The sequence below is a fragment of the Diceros bicornis genome, chromosome 10 (genome assembly GCF_020826845.1).
Source record: "Diceros bicornis minor isolate mBicDic1 chromosome 10, mDicBic1.mat.cur, whole genome shotgun sequence".
In the NCBI taxonomy this organism is placed as follows: domain Eukaryota; kingdom Metazoa; phylum Chordata; class Mammalia; order Perissodactyla; family Rhinocerotidae; genus Diceros; species Diceros bicornis.
The window spans coordinates 45,313,881-45,332,088 of record NC_080749.1 but is presented as its reverse complement, the minus strand read 5'-3'; the positions used below and the strand labels follow the sequence as shown (position 1 = coordinate 45,332,088).

The following is an 18,208-nucleotide window of genomic DNA, read 5'->3' as shown; positions in this document are numbered from 1 at the left end:
CATAAATTCAATTAGTATTTCTAAACAATGCTGTCAGGATATTAAATCTTGCTCTGAAACAACTCACAGACCCATGGTTACAGAATAGTATTTATCTTTATAATAGATTCCATAGCACTGAACAAGTGTCAGTAGCACTGGAGATAAGCATGAGATCAATCCAGACCAGCTAAAATGAATCCACACTGCACCAGTGAGGTGTAGGTACTTATTTAAGAAGAAAACTAAACTAACATAATTTCTGTGAAAATTTTATCAGATTTTTGCGCCCACTTTATTCTCTTACAATCTTTGCTTAATGCAATTTGAACTTTTATTACAAGCTTAAGCTTATAGCTTATAATAAATAATTAACCCATTATTAATGAGCTCTAAGTCCTCTTCAGGCCCATAAGCTTCCATTGAGATTGCTTCCTAAGCAGATTCTAACTCAATTTTCCAATACATTTTATCAACTATGTCTCTATTTTCAAAAGTCTTATTGTCTTATCTATCAAATTGACTTTACCAACGATCTCAGTATTGTACCAAATTGCAACATTATTATGAATATTAAAAAGAGAATTATAAAAAGATAAAAAACAGATCATAAATCATGACTGTAGTATTTATTGTTGCTTCCCAACAGAAATAACAATTTCCTATGTGCCAAATATTATTATGTATGCAATTAATAACCAAAGGCTATCTCTCAGTGAAATATGGAGTTCTAGGTGTTCTGTGTGAAGAAAACTTCATTCATCAAACAGGATCAAATCCAGATGGGTTTCAAATAGAAGGAGTATTTTAAGAAAGCCCTTTAACTGTCTCTTGGGAGAATTCATGTAAAATTTAAAATTTTTCTATACTCTCAAGTTGTGAAATTGGGCTGTTATTCCAATCTATTGATGTTGCCAGAGCTTTTAAGACTGGTGTAAAATATACTCCCATTTGGAAACTTGTGTTAATTAAGGAATCCATATATTTTGCATGACTGGGCTACCTGTGTTTTGGCAGTGGTATGCCAGGGCAATGAGATTGCCTATTTTTGCCTCCATTTTACCTCCAATATACCTCCTAAAACTCCTGCCTGAGTTATAGTACAAAGCTTTTTCTCATGGCTGTGTTTGGGCATGTTGTCTTACCTTTGTTCCATTTGTAAAAACTGTTTAGTTAAAACTGCATTATCAGACCAAACAGCTTGCAATCTTGTGTCTACTTCACGGAATTTGATTACTCCCCAAGCTACCTTTTCTTGTAAGAAGATCTTTTTTCTCTGAGAACTCTCTTAATTAAAGCAAATTCTGTTTATCTGATTATTCCTGAGTCTGTTCTTATTTCCCCTTAAACTCTCTTTGATCTAGTAGTAAATGTTGTTTTATCCATCATGTATGTTGTTCCCAATGTGTGCTAATTGCCCATGTGTAACTAGGAAACATAACTTGTAACCAAAAATACCATATTTCCCAGGACTAAGTCATATGGGAAATGAGTACTCTTATATATCTTTGTGGATACCAGAATGTCCTTCATAGGTAGTGTCTCCAAATTCCAGATATTGTATCTCTACTACATTATACCACTAGGTTAGCTGTATGTATTGATCAATCAAGAATAACTCACAGATTCTTTTAGGTTTTCTTTAAAGGTATTGCTGTATAACACTATGACATACTACACAAGTAGCAAGAAGGCATTCTACCATTATAACCTTTTCTTAACAGTTCATCAAAATTTATATTACACAGTGATATTCAGTCCTAATATAGAACAGAGGTGCCTGAGGTTTGACCTAGGGAGAGAAATTCCCATAGATATAATCCCATTTGAGGTCTCAATAGTAAATATAGCCTGTAAAGTAAGAGCCAAAAGACATACCATGTTAGTGTTGTTCCATTTAGACATTACGAGGATTTCTGTTTCATCAAAACATATGAGATAAGCCATTCCCATAATGATGTTGCTTAATGCTGTCTCCCAGGTCATGGTATTTTGTTTTAGTAATGATGGAGTATCAACAGAAAAAAATGTATCATCCCTACAAGCATCTGAATCAAAGCTAAGAAAGAAAGTTATTTTTTGGCTGTAAGTCTTTCTCAAGGTACCAAAATAATGTTTGATGTTCCATTATAAATAATTCCTTTTTGACTTATTTACCCTCAGTGATTATTTCACATTCTTTCCATTTATTTCAACCCAAACTTTTCCTCCCCAAGTATGCACTCAGATCTGGCCACTACGCTAATCCACGTTGCTAGAAGAAATATGAGCCTCACTAGTGCCTCCCCCTCTACCCATTCCCATGCATTTGGGGTAGAAATAGAAAAATACAGACTTACAGTCTATCCAGTAGGTAATAAGGCATTTGATATTGTTGAAGCTAGCTTTGGCTTTATATATATATATATATATTTTTTTTAATTATTTTATTGAGGTCATATTGGCTTACAACCTTGTGTAAATTTCAGGTGTACATCTCTATATTTCAGTTTCTGTATAGACTGCATTGTGTTCACCACCAACAGTCCAATTTTTGTCCATCACCATACATATGTGCCCCTTTACCCCTTTCGCCTTCCCTCTACCCCTTCTCCTCTGGTAACCACTAATCTGTTCTCCTTATCTGTGTGTTTGTTTGTTTATCTTCCACATATGAGTGAAATCATACAGCATTTGTTGTTCTCTAACTTATTTTGCTTAGCATAATACCCTCAAGGTCCATCAATGTTGTTGCAAATGGCACAATTTTGCCTTTTTTATGGCTGAGTAGTATTCCATTGCCTATGTATTCCACATCCTCTTTATCCTTTCATCGAGCTTTATATATTTTGAAGGCTTATGATTAGGTGTATATGCATTTAGGATTTTATGCCTCCTTGATGAATTGACCTATTTTTCCAGTTTTATTGAGATGTAATTGACATACAGCAGTGTATAAGTTTAAGGAGTACAGCATAATGACTTTACTTGCATATATTGTGAAATGATTACCACAATGTTTACTTAGCATCCATCATCTCATATAGATATAAAAAAAGAAGCAAGAAAAATATGCTTTTTTTCCTTATGATCTACTTTTAGGATCTACTCTCTTAGCAACTTTCAAATATACGATACAGCAGTCTTAAATATAATCATCATGTTATACATTATATCCTCAGTACTTATTTATCTTATAACTGGAAGTTTGTGTCTTTTGATCACTTTCATCCAATTCAATTATGAATTGACCCTTTAGCATTACAAAACATCACTATTTATCTTCACAACATTCCTTCCTCTGCAATAAACTTTATCTAATAATTCATATAGCCATTCTATATAAAAAAGCAGAATTGTTTCTCGAATTATAGTTTTTGGCAGTGAGTAAAGTTTACAATAAAGAACAATAAGTCCCAATTTTCTATAGCAGCTTTATTTTTCCCTAAAAAGAAGGTTTATTTTCCTAAAGAGATATCCTTTAGATGTGTATTCTAATACACATGAAATTTTTTTTCTAAAGTGCTGAAACTCATATAATTCTCATTATTTCAGAGAAGAATTATAATGAGCAGAAGAATGCATCAACTTAAATACTCAAGGTCATCTCAAATCCTGAAGAGTCCTGGGTTTCTGTGGTAGGGGAATAATTTTGCTAGCAAATAGTTGGACTAAAATTCAGGCAAAATGCTCTAAATCTTCAACTTTTAATTCTTAATTATTTAATGTATTATAATAGATTGCTTATTCAAATCTAATTATGTGGTAACAAGACCCAAGAATGTTTTGTAAAAATTTGCTTTAAAAATTCCTAGATAGGGCCGGCCTGGTGGCGCAGGCAGTTGGGTGCACGCACTCCACGTGGCCTGGAGTTCACTGGTTCGGATCCCTGGTGCGTGCCAACGCACTGCTTGTCAGGCCATGCTGTGGCAACGTCTCATATAAAGTGGAGGAAGATGGGCACAGATGTTAGCCCAGGGCCAATCTTCCTGAGCAAAAAAAGAGGAGGATTGGCAGATGTTAGCACAGGGCTGATCTTCCTCACACACACACAAAAAAATTCCTAGATAAACTTCATTTGCCAATTTCCTATTTTATTGTCTATATTTTTCTTTGTTTTGTCCACCTTCTCTTCTTTCCAGAAATTCCCAAGGACAATTCCTAAAAGACTATTAGTCCTATTGTTTGGTTGGAGGTAAATTTACTTCTATAATCCTCAAGTCTGTGGACATGTGGAGGGTAAATCTGCTGAGTCACTTGGTCTCCAGCAGCCGGGGCAGTGCGGGAGGGAGTGGTCTAGTCATTGTTCACTCCCACCAGGCTCAGCGCCTCCAGTATCATGACACTGAAGCCACTGAGCCACTGCTTGGTGTTTTCTCACTGAGCTGCAGTGCCATGGACTGAAGACCAATCAGAACATCATCTCTTTTGTCCTGATAGGCTTAATAGTATCATATATTAGAGTGAATGTAAAATTCCAGAAAAAAAAGAGGCAGGTAAACAGATGGATCATAGGGTTGTCAGACCATCCAAGGAATGCTCCTCAATTAAAAGTCAACCCCAAGGCCAAGGCTAATTGAGGACAGTATGTAATTCTTTTTATTAGTGGGTAGGTGATGACAAGAAGTAGGGATCCTTCTCCCAGAGCTATAATTTTTATTGTAGTCCCAGTCCCACGTGTCATTAATAGTACAGCCTGTTCCACGCATCAGAACAGCTCCAATGCCAAAGAGGTATAATATGTGTGAATCTGGAAAACAACCTGGTTCAGAGGCCAAATCAATGCTTGCTAGAATGCTGCCATGCCTGCCTCATGCCTGCAGGACCCACGTGAACCTGCACCAGGGATCCTAGGCGGCGTGGTCTTTTTGTCATGTGCTCTCTGTTCTTTTCTTCTCATTTCCCGTCTTCTTTTGGTTATTGGATACTTTTTATGATCCCATTGTATCACAATCATCATCTTATTAGATACACCTCTGTGTTAGTCAGGGTTCTCCAGGGAGGCAGAATAACTAGGATGCATTAAGAGATTGACTTTGAGGAATTGGTTTATGTGATTGTGAGGGCTAACTAGTAGGAAATCTGCATGCTCGGACAGGAGTTGAGGGCCGGCCCCGTGGCTTAGCAGTTAAGTGCACTCACTCTGTTACTGGCGGCCCGAGTTTGGATCCCAGGCGCGCACCGACGCACTGCTTCTCCAGCCATGCTGAGGCCGCGTCCCACATACAGCAACTAGAAGGATATGCAGCTATGACATACAACTATCTACTGGGGCTTTGGGGAAAAAAAAATAAATAAAAATAAAATAAAATAAAATAAATAAATAAATAAAAGACCAGAGTTGATATAGTCTTAAATCTAAAATGTAGAATAGGCCAACAAGCTGGAAATTCAGGTGAGATTTTTAAGTTACAGTCCTGAGGCAAATTCCTTATTCTCTAGGAAACTTCAGTTTTTTTCTTAAGGCTTCCACTGATACAGAACATATTCATCATCACAAGAATCTCTCATGTTGCCATTTTATAGCCACACCTACTTCTCTCCTGCCCCTACCCTCTCCTTAACCCTGTCAACCACAAATCTGTTTTCCATTTCTGTAACTGTGTTTTCAAGAATGTTATATAAATTGAATCATACAGTATGTACCTTATGAGATTTTTTTTTCCCACTTTTAGCATAATTCTCTGTGGTTTCATCCAGTTTTCCTTATGTCAGATAATTCTAACATTTCTGTCATTTTGGTCTTGATATCATTTTTTTAATTCAGTTTAGGATCTGGTTTTTGGTAAGAGGAGTGATTTTCAACTAAAATCTGGCCTTTTTCATGTTATGTTCTGAGAGTTTGGAACTTATTTAAACTTCTGGTTTAATTGGCTTTTTCTGACGCTGCTCCATCAGGGAAAGTAGGGGAATGTGTCCTCATTACTTCCAGATGGAGGTAGAAGTTCAATTTCCCACTTGGCCTTTATTGAGAACCAAGGTAGTGGCGGCTCCTTGTTACTCTTTGGTGGGCACGTGAGTTTGAGTTCCCCATGTGGAGTCCATTGACGTTGTGATGGGGACGGCCTCGTTACTGCTGAGTGAGAGTCCTGACTGCCCACTAGGCCTGCTATGATACCAATGTGGAGGGGCGTCTTCTTACTGTTGGGTGGATGTGAAAGTCTATGCTGTGGTCTCCATTAACTCTGCAGTGGGGGCTCATTACCAGCTCGTGCAGGTGAACATCCTAACTCCTTACTTGACCTTCTCTGATACTATATCAGGGGGTTGTTGGAGCACTTCATCACAGCCTCATAAGAGTGGAAGTCTGGGTTTCCCACTTAGCCTTGGCTGGTGTGGATGGGGTGTGGTCATAGTTTTGTCAGTGGTTTTGATTGAAGTAAATTCGTTATTGTCTAAAAGTTTTCTGTCTTGCTAGATTGCTCTTTCCCAGTCCCGTGGCTAGAGAGAACAGGCTTTTATGGGGGCTTTTTTGTCTTCACTCTTTAGCATTTCTAGGCTGCCAGCTTCTTCACCTCCAAATCTGGGATATGAAGCAAAAAGGAATCCCATAGATCTCACCACTATGTTGTCCCTTAGGTGCTGAGGTCCCTGCTAGTCTACCGTCTTCCTGCTACCTTTCAGAGTTAAAGTTTTACACACACATATACACACGCACATGCACACACACATTTATATCTCTATCTATCTATCAATCATCTATCTATCTTAGGTTTCTAGGGCTGTCATAATTAAGTACTAGACATCAGGTGGCTTAAACAACAGAAATTTATTTTCCCACAGTTGTAGAGGCTAGAGGTCCATGATCAAGATGTCTGCAGGTTTGGTTTCTTCTGAGGCCTCTCTCCTTGATTTGTAGATGGCTGCCTTCTTGCTGTGTCCTCCCAAGGGCTTTCCTCTGTGCATGCACATGTCGAGTGTTTGTGTGTTCAAACTTTCTCATCCTGTAAGGGCACCAGTCAGATTAGTTTAAGGCCCACTTTAATGGCCTCATTTTAACTTAATCACCTCTTCAAAGGCTGTATCTCCAAATATAGTCATATTCTGAGGTACTGGGGGTTAGAGCTTCAACATATGAATTTTGAGGGAACAAAATTCATGCCATTGCACTCTCTCTCTCTGTATCTGTGTGTATATGTGTGTATATATATATAATGTCTAGGAATTTAGTTTTACTTAGAGGAAGGAGTAGGGAAAAGTACATATATTCCATCTTGCCAGAGTGGAAGTCCTCCTTACTATTGATTTTAACGTCATCACTTTAAAGATGACATTACATTCTGGCCTCCATTATATCTAGTGAAATTTCAGCCATCATTTCTAGAGTCGTATCTCTCTTTGTAACATATGTTTTTTTCTTTCGGTTTTCAGCACTTTGACTAAATGTGTCTAGAGATGGTCTTATTTGTGTTATCCTACTTTGCATTTGCTAAGCTCTTTATAATTTATATTCTTCACCAAATTTTGAAAATTTTCAGCTCTTATATCGTCATATATTTTTTCTGTCCCATTTTCTGTCTCCAGTCCTTTTGCAACTCCAATTACGTACAATAGATCACTTGATTTTGTGTCACAGATCGTTGAGGCTCTTTTGTTTTCTTGTCATATTTTATCTCTTTTTTTCAGATTAGATAATTTCTGTTGAACATTTTCTACATGTGTTGATCATTTCTTTGGCCATCTCCAATTATCAGTTGATCCAGTTCAATGAATCTTTTATTTCAGATATTGTGCTTCTAAATTGTAAAATTTCCACTGGGTTATTTCTTGTATTTCCCATTTCCCTGCTGAGATCCTCCATATATTCACTCATTTTTCTAATAATTCCCTTTTGATTCTTGAATATGTTTTAATAGCTGTTTTTAGTCCTTTTCTGGAAATTCCAACTTCTGGGTTATCTTAGAATCTGTTTTTATTCACTATTTTTTCTCTTAAATATTGGCCACATTTTTTTCATGTATCTCGTCATTTTTATTGTATACTAGATATTGCAGATAAGACTTAATAGAAATTCTGGATTCCATTAACTTCCTCTAAAGAATGTTGATTTTTGTTTTTCAGACTAAATTATTGGCCGTTAACCTTGAACTATGGAGGCTTGGTTTTACACTTTATTAGAAGAGATCTGTTTTGTTTTTATCTTTGTTCAAGATATATATTTTAGTCCTGCTACATCATCTATAGTCCTAAGGCATGATCTTGTCGTATTTTACTGAGAATAACCCAAACTCAAAATTTTATCTTCTTTCTCTGGGAAGAAACTGAGATATCTGTCCATCTAATTCAGCCTTCCACTTGATGTTTTCCACTATTATCATTAGAGTCTTCTCCATGCATGCACAGTTTAGGAAACAGTCAATGATTTGAGGATGGTTATGCACAGATTTGGAGCCTATCCCTTCAGTGTCCTCTTCCCTTCCAGAATTTTCACACAATTTCCAGGAACTCTGCAGCCCCAAACTCTGTCCTCTGAGACCTCAAGCCACTGAGACAGCAGTTTTCTGCTTGAGTTCTAGTCACCTCATGCCGTGTGGACTGGAAAGTGCTTTAGTAGAAAAATGAAACTCACTTTTAAGATATAATTCCCCTTGATTTTATGTCTCTATTTATTTGATCTCCCAGGCCTTCAAATAGTTATTTTAAAAAATGTTTTGTTTGGAGTTTATAACTGTTATCTGGGAGAGGATTAGGTTATACCAATGAAAGCTACTCCACCATACCAAAATCAAAGCTCTCTCAATTTATATTTGTAAGTAAAGGAAAATGACCAAGTAAAGAATAAGAAGATAGAAGGAAACATAAATGGTAGTAATTTACTGGTTTCTTAGAATGGTGTATGTAAAGTGTCTTCCAGTGGGTTTTTGAGTATTAGCAATCTGGTTTTGTTTTTATTTGAATAAATGTTAGGAATAAAGTAGTTCAAATCAACTATGATATAAGCTGATAAAACAGAAAAAGTCGAAGAAATACAAAATTTGGTTTTATAACCTGACATTAAAACTTAATTTTTAGACTGAGTCTCACACCAAGTTTGTTAATTCTAAGGCCACACGGAACAACTTCAATTACTATATCTAAAACTTCAAAGGAGAAATAAATAATAATGACCTTTTAAATTTTTTATTAGATTCTGTGAAAAATAAGATTTCTCTTCTTATGACTAATAGAATTTTTCTCTCAATAATGAAATGTCAGGCAATGATCATTGTGTGCAACTGCATTTGTTAAGCACATAACAAGAATGTGTTTAGAGGATATTCATGAGGAACTATTGGTGTCCAAAGATGTCATTTTTGGTTCTTTTTCGAAATCTTTCTTAAATTCTGTAAAATACTTGCATACAGCTTTAACTGTCACAGAGTAGAGTAACAAGCTAGTTCACCTTGACTGAGGAGGCTCGATTTCATAAAGTCAAATTTGTTCTCTGTGATTTCAGAGCAAATTTCTTTTTCTTCCATACATAATTTCAGGAATCAAAATCACTTCTTCCTTATAGCTATTCCTATAAAATTTGTTCTAGCAAATAGAATTAAATAGAAATACAGTTAGGTTCAAAGAAGAAAATAATAATCATCTCAGCCTAAACATTGAATTTCCCAACTATGCCCACATTGTGGCCTACCTTTTCTATTATTTAAGCTTGGTCTTTTGTTCTTAAGCCCTTCTTTTCTTATTGTGCTTGCAAATGAATGGAAAGGCTGCCTCTAGGAAGATTAAAAAGTAATTTTCTGGGAAAATACTTTTACACAATTAAGCATTTTTTAAAAAGATAAACATTAAGCACTATATGCACAATTATGGTCTTTTAAGCTACTATAAGCTAAACTACTATATCCCATTGGGTAAATCAGTATTCTTTATTTTTTTCAACCCAACATTGTTTACCAAATACACCAGAAATATTATGCAATTCAATTTTTAAATACATGTTACCTATAAGAAAAAAATCAATCTTATTAAGTTGGTTGTACATAAAATTTTATGTTTTATTCTTTTTTATTTGTATACATATTTTTATTCCTAATAGTGTTTATTTTTATTTTTGGATTTTTATCTGAAATACAGTTAAAATAATAACAGTAACTGGAGGTGGTAATGGCTAAGAACTTTTCAGTACTAGTCAATTTGATAAGATATTTGGACATTATCTATATGGCTTCATTATGGCATTTCTTTCTGTGAAGATGGAAATGAGTGTTTATTAATATTTATTTTACATGTAATGTGTATACATGTGTGTGTATTTCTCTTATCTCTTAATCCTCTGCCTCTCACTCTCCTTCTCTCCCTGACCTCCACCTCCACCTCCTCAGTCTATTATTTCAGTTGTGTCTTGCTGGTGTCCTTCTGTCTAATTCGTCACACTCTCTGGGTACACTCTCTTAGTACAAGGCTAAGACTTGTGCTTAGCCTTCTGTTGCTAAGTACAAGTCTTCTTTTCAAATCCTGTTTACTCTCAAATATTTCCTCCCTACTTATAAATCAGGTAGAGTATATCGCACTTCCTGGTATTCTTTTGCACCTACGGGTTCAAGAAACAAAGAGACACGGCATGCACTGGGTGAAGAAAGGTGTACATATCCAACTATAGTCTCCTCCTGGGGAATTGTTATGTCAGGTTTTCATCTTTCTTAATATTTACCGTGCTTGTTGGTGCTTCTGTTAAAATGTATTTACAATTTTCAGTAATTTATACCTTGTTGAACTCTTATTGCAGTATATTGAACACAGAGGATTGTAGTTATGTTTTGGCTCTTATCTCTTGCTATGAATGTTAGTAACTCTTCTATTTTATATTTTGGAATAGTTTAACACATAATTCTATCTAAGACACCTAAAAATAATTGTGCTACTTATGAAATAGCAATTGCATTTATAAAATTAATCAACAGCAAAATATGATTGAGTATGTCTTGGTTAAATCTTCTATTCCTGTCACCTGTCTGTCCCCCATAATATTTGCTCAATTTTAAGTTGCATTTATGTAAAGTGACTGAATATTTTTCATGCAAATGCCACATGCAATATGGCATTTTTTAGGCTGTAGCTTCCTTGGATTTAGGGGGATGAAGTTTATTCAATTCATAGTTTTGAACATTCACAGGTGCATGCCATTTGTTGTAATCTACTTGCCAAAGTGCTGCTTGCCAGAGCTAGAACCACATTTATCATCTTGTTCAAATTCTCTAAATTTATTGAAACATTTAAGAAGCTGTATGTTAGAGGTGATGTCAGTAATAAGGTTCGATTTTAAAAAATTGTACTACTAGATGTTTGGCATGATGTACACTCTAGATTTCATCTCTTGATTATGGGCCAACGTGACTCCACTGACATTGTTTCTCTACTGTCCTATGTTGAGTAGGATGTCAAAGGCCCGTTCTGTCTCAAGAGGACAGAGTAATGGATTAACGGTCAAGGGACTAGCAATGGCAGCCCTTTTGTCACCAGACATGGGCCCTAACCCACTTGTCTTATCCTGCTTAAAAATCTAACCATTATGTTTGGCCTAATTCTCTTGTCTTCTTGAAAGGTGCAGGTGTTCCTTTATCTATCACCTTGGGGCCTTGAGCTTATGCGGTTTTCAGCTGTGTTCTAGGAGGAAGCTCTAAGCGACAACCACCATGGACCCAGCTGTGCTGAACAGGACCAGGCCTGCCTGGACCGTAACCACAAGACTGGCACTAGCACAGATAGGCTGAGAGTTGTACTGAAGTAACCTGCCCTCATTAACATCGTAAATTCCCTTCCTCTGGGAGGGTTGAAGCAGGCATTTTTAGGTCATGCAATGTATGTAGATGCATGATTTCAAACCATACATGAGCAAGCTTATGCCCACCTCTACATGCGATGATGAAACTTCCCTTTTGACTATTCTTTCCCTATCCCAAATAAAGATACCCACATCCATGTGCTCGAGGGGCCATAGCTTTTGGAAATTACTGTCTATGGTCTTCATCTTTTTTTTTTGCTGCATGCCGCAAGTAAAAATTCAATTTTGTGAAACAACTACTTCTGGTGCAGTTTAATTTAACTCCCAAGAAGGGGCTTACGTTTGGTCCAGTAACACTTTTGCTGTACATTTTCCAGCATTGGTGTAGACTAAAACACTATTGATTTATACAATTTGTTCTCTTTCCTAACAGTATGAGGTTATGAGCTCATGACTGTAGTTACATGTTAAAATAAATTATTCCTAGATGGTATAACCATCTTACTAACGAGAGACTAAAACAACCAGGTAGAAGATATTAAACAGTCTTAAATAAAGTAAACGTTCTTAGTGTATAAAGCCAAGGATGAACTAGTGTGTACAGTGAGAAAGGGTTTTCCATAGTTAGAAGTTATCACAAGAAAAAAAGTTCTAAAAAATGTTTGCTTGACAGATGTGAAAAATGGTTCTTATTTAGTATTCCTAAACAATGATTAAGGTAGAAATGATGAAATACCTATAAATTCAAATTTTAAAAATAGGGAAGAGAGAAAGAGATTAGAGTGTCTATTGACCATTATGTTGGAAATTCTTGTCATCCCTACCAGATGATCAATGATTCAGCTTCTACTTGCACTCTGGGAATGATGAGAAATTCATTATCTCATGAGCAAGTCTGTACCCTCCTTAGATGAATTTAATTGTCATTTAAAAAAATATTTAACCAATATTTATTTCTATGGAATTTCCACATCAGTAGACTTATGAGAATTAAAGGCAAAAGACAAGCTAAAAACATCATGCCTTATCATAATATATATTTTATTATCTGCTTTTGTTAAAAAGCAAAATTCTGCTCTGTTTCTAGCTGCATGAAAACGCCAATTCGAAAATAAACAAGAAAGGGAATAAGCAATCTAAAACAGTGATTTTCCTATTTTGTTCAGGTTGGGCTTGGTTTAAGCTTGAGGTGAAGTTATGCATACTCCTTTTATTGTGACTTTCTTATTGATAAAAACTTCCGTAATTTTCCATCCTTTTACTAAATGCGTATACTAAATGTCATCTTCTTGCTAAACAAGTTTTAAGGTATAGCTTGCAAGTGTATTATCCATCTGGAAATCTACCTTGAGGCCTTATTGGTTTGGATGCGTGTAAAGCTAATTTAACTTAGCTCAGTTGTTAAATGCTCTTTGCTGACTGTTTGAAGCCTTTTCTACCTTTCTTAACTGATAATAAAGCAACTTTGTGATGGTGGGTCCAGTTGTGTTTAGGGGTGGATTATACGGTGCTTCCCATCTTTCCTCATCACTTGCTTCCTTCCACTAGGTATACTTGCTGGGATTTCCAGAAGGTCCTCCATAAATAGCATCATTCCTTTCTACCAAGTTCTGAACAATTTGAGAAGTAAAACAAAAGAATATTAACATGGAAGCTAAAATATTGCCTTTGTTACTGACAGTGAACAGATTACCGTATGGTATCAGGTCTGTTCATTTGGCAGACTAATATCCCCATTACCTCTGCCCTGTAGGTTGCTGGCAACCCTGGATAACTGGGCCAGGCCACCACCCCAAAGAGGCAACACCCTTGCAGGAGTAGTGGAATGCGTGTCTCTGCGGCAGACAGCTTGCTCCCAAGAGGAAGGAAGGCAGAGGTTAGCCAAGCAGGCCTGGTTAATTGCCTTAAATTTACCTATCAGACAAATCATCTCACCTTCACCACTCAAAGAGAGGTGATCAGTACGTTGAGAAAAAATTCTTCCCCAGGAGAGCCAGGATTGGGGGGGGGGAAGTGTTACAAATTAACATGCTCAATGAAAGGAAATGGGGGGGAGTTCTCCTTCTACTGTCACAGAAGCTTGAGAACACCGTTTTCTTCCAAAAGGCTATTGTTTCAAAAGGATACCAAGTAGGATTAAAAAATATTAATTGACACTATATTTTACCCCATTTTAACTAGTTTCTTCTCCAGTTTGTAAATTTTACTTCTAGGGGCAGTCACAAGCATCCAAAACTCCTCAGTAATTGCCTGGCATTGCCGCTGTGTTCCCACATTTATGCTTCTGCAGCCATTTATTAATGGTTAATTACTTCTTTCACTCTCATTTTAAGTCTACATTTTAAACATCTCTAGTTATTTAACATGAAGTATTTATATCATGACTTCCTTAGACCACAAGAGGTTCTTAGTAAACATCTAATCCTATGCTCACATTTTAAACATGAAACTCAAGTCATAAAGAAACTGAAGTCAAGAGATACAGACTCATATGAAGTCACCAAATTAAGGTAAAATGCTTTTTAAAAGGAAATAGCCATTTCATGATTTTATAATCATTATGTAACTGGAATACTTATACTTCAGAAGATATTTATTTTATATATGTATATCTCAATTAATATTTACTACTGTATGAGGCATATAACATTATTGTCCTAATTTTATAGATAAGGAACTGAGGTTCAAAGGAATTATAAAACTTGCCCAAGGACACAAGCCTAATTATTAGCATATTTCTGACTTGACCTTCTCTGACTTCAGAGGCCTGTGTTCTTTACAGAAAACTTGGAAAATATCAAACTTTATAACAAAGACCATAAAATAACACAAAATTCCAAGACCTAGAAATATCCTTCATCAACAATTTGGTATGTTTTTACAATAATTCTTCTAATTCTTTACAAGAATACTTCAATATATTTTACATATTGATATATGTTTTAAACAATTGAAATTAGTCTTAGTATATATTTTTCACTTTTTAGTGAGATAAAATTCATTCTTTTAAAGTGTACAATTCAGTGGTTTTTAATATATTCACAAAGTTGTGTAGTTATCACCACTGCCTAATTCCACAAATTATTCGTTACTCAAAAGTACCTGTAAAACCTTGTACCTACTAGCAGCAGTCGTTCCTCATTCCTCACTTCTGTCAGACCCTGGCAACCACTAATCTGCTTTCTCTCTCTATGGATTTGCCTATTCATTCATATAAATGGAATCATACAGTATGGACCCTATTGTGTCTATCTTCTTTTACTTAGCGTAATGTTTTCAAGGTTCATCCATGTTGTTAACATGTGTAAGTACTTTCTCTTATGGCTAAATAATATTCCATTGTATGAGTATACCACATTTGCTTATCCATTCGTCAACTGATGGACAGTTGGGTTGTTTCTACATTTTTTTTTGCTCAGGAAGATTAGCCCTGAGCTAACATCTGTGCTAATCTTCCACTATTTTGTATGTGGATCACCACCACAGTATGGCTTGACGGGTGGTGTAGGTCAGTGCCCGGAATCCAAACCCGCAAACCCAGGCCACTGAAGTGGAGCGTTTAGAACTTTAACCACTTAGCCACGGGGCCGGCCCCCTCTACATTTTGACTATTATGAGTAATGCTGTGAACATTCATGTACAAGTTTTTTTTGTTGATGTGTGCTTTCAACGCTCTTGGTATATACCTAGAAGTGGAATTGTTGGGTCTTATGGTAACTCTATGTCTAACTTTTTGAGGAACACCCAAATTTTTTTCCAAATCAGTTGCACCATTTTACGTCTCCACCAGCAATATATAGGGTTCCAACTTCTCCACATACTCATCAACACTTATCTGTCTTTTTGATTATAATATATATTTTATTTCTTACTTTTTTTACTTATTAAATTGTCATTAAAATCTTTGTAAACAGATTATTTTATAATTATTAAAAATTGTCATATACTTTTACTACAATGTGTTTAAACATTGCTTTGCTTAACACTTAGATTTTTGCCAATTTGAACTAGTCATTGTAATACTGCAAGGAGTATTATATTTTACATAAATCTTTGTCTGCATTTATAAATTATCTCTTAGGGATAGATTATTAGGCATTTGGCTGATGAGAAGGGTATGAACATTTTAAATGTTCTTGATAGATGTTCCAAAAGAGTTTTGAGATTTAAAAAAACAAAATTATATACTTAAAAAAATTATTTTATTGAGGGGCCAGCCTGGTGGCATCGTGGTTAAGTTTGCACGTTCCACTTCAGCAGCCCAGGGTTCACAGGTTCAGATCCTGGGCACGGACATATGCACTGCTTGTCAAACCACTTTGTGGCGGTGTCCTCTATATAAAATAGAGGAAGATTGGCACAGATGTTAGCTCAGGGCCAATCTTCCTCACTAAAAAAAAAAAAATTATTTTATTGAGGTCATGTTCGTTTATAACATGTTGTAATTTCAGGTGTACATTATTATATATCAGTTTCTGTATTGATTGCATCATGCTCACCACTGATAGTCTTGTTTTTATCCATCATCACACATATGTGTCCCTTTACCCCTTTCACCCCCCCAACCCCCTTGCTCTCTGGTAACCACCAATCTGTTCTCCTTATCCATGTGTTTATCTTCCACATATGAAGGAAATCATATGGTGTTTGTCTTTCTCTGTCTGGCTTTTTTCATTTAACATAATACTGTCAAGGTCCATCCATGTTACTGCAAATGGCATGATTTTCTCTTTTTTATGGTGGAGTATTATTCCAATGTATATATATACACCACATCTTCTTTATCCATTCATCAGTTGATGGGCACTTGGGTTGCTTCCAATTCTTGGCTATCGTGAATGAAGCTGCAATGAACATAGGGGTGCATAAATCTCTTTGGATTGTTGATTGCATGTTCTTTGGATAAATACCCAGTAGTGAGACAGCTGAATTGTATGGTATCTCTATTTGCAATTTTTTGAGATATCTCTGTACTGTTATCCATAGTGGCTCCACCAGTTTGCATTCCCACCAGGAGTGTATGAGGGTTACCTTTTCTCCATACTCTCTCCAACATTTGTTATTTTTGGTCTTGTTAATTATAGCCATTCTGATGGGTGTAAGGTGATATCTCATTTTAGTTTTGATTTTCATTTCCCTAATAATTAGTGATGTTGAACATCTTTTCATATACCTGTTGGCCATCTGTATATCTTCTTTGGAAAAATGTCTGTTCAAACTCTCTTCCCATTTTATAATCAGGTCGTTTGTTTTTTGTTGTTGAGTTCTATGAGTTCTTTGTATATTTTAGGAATTAACCCCTTATTAATTGATTTGCAAATATTTTTTCCCAGTTGGTTGGTTGTCTTTTCATTTTGTTCACGGTTTCCTTCGCCTTGCAGAAGCTTTTTAGTCTGATGTACTTCCATTTGTTTATTTTTTCTTTTGTTTCCCTTGCCTGAGTAGATGTGGTATTCGTAAAGATGCTGCTAAGACTGATGTCAAAGATGTACTGCCTATATTTTCTTCTAGGAGTTTTATGGTTTCAGGTCTTACATTCAAGTCTTTAATCCATTTTGAGTTAATTTTTGTGTATGGTGTAAGATAATGGTCTACTTTCATTCTTTTGCATTTATTAAAAAAAACAAAATTAATGTTCTGTCTACCAGTATATAAGAAAATGAATATGTATTCTGGATTTCTCATCAACTCTGAGTATAAGTTTTACTGCAAGGATAATAGTTACATTTTTTTTTAAAGATTTAATTTATTTATTTTTTTCCCCCCAAAGCCCCAGTAGATAGTTGTATGTCATAGCTGCACATCCTTCTAGTTGCTGTATGTGGGACGCAGCCTCAGCATGGCCGGAGAAGCAGTGCCTCTGTGCACGCCCGGGATCCGAACCCGGGCCGCCAGCAGCGGAGCGCGCGCACTTAACCGCTCAGCCACGGGGCCGGCCTGAGTTACATTTTTATTACTTTTGAAGTTGAAAAATTTCCCAGCATCTACTGGCCATTCACGTTTTCTTGTCTGTAAATTATTTTGCTTATAAACATTGCCTTTTTCCCTGTGATTATTTGTAACTTTGTGTTTGTTGTAATCAATCTATATGACCTCTTTGAATATTATATACATATGAACCTTTGTCGTATTGATTGCAAATGTTCATCTTAATTTTCTATTTTGTTTATAATATGCATTATAGAGATATACACAAATTTTACTTAAAGAGTATAATTTATTAGTCTTTGTTGACTTCTTCCATTGCTTAGAGACTTAGAAAGTCTTTCTGCCACCAGAGATCAATTAAATATTCACCAATATTTTATTTCATTTTACACTTGTCTTTACTACATGCAAATTTTGTTTTGATGTGTTACATGTGTCCAAATCTGTTTAGAATCCTTAGCAACTCTCCACTCACAGGTAAGGTAGAGTCTTTTAAAAGGTGACCTGGATCTATCTCATTTCTCTTAGGACTTGTTAACACCAGTAACATTTCTTTGGCTTCAGAGCAAGTTTCCATTTCCTGATTTACCTCAATAATACCTGACTGTT

At 35.8% G+C, this 18,208-nt stretch overlaps 1 protein-coding gene and 1 pseudogene across 1 annotated transcript in view; one reads left to right on the top strand and one right to left on the bottom strand.

The window, feature by feature from the left end:
• The window catches only part of KCNH7 (potassium voltage-gated channel subfamily H member 7), a 781,612-nt gene that overhangs the window by 138,969 nt on the left and 624,435 nt on the right, over positions 1-18,208 (top strand). The gene's annotated exons all lie outside the window — the stretch shown is intronic.
• LOC131410442 (4-hydroxybenzoate polyprenyltransferase, mitochondrial-like) overlaps positions 4,022-18,208 on the bottom strand; it is a 49,459-nt pseudogene continuing 35,272 nt past the window's right edge.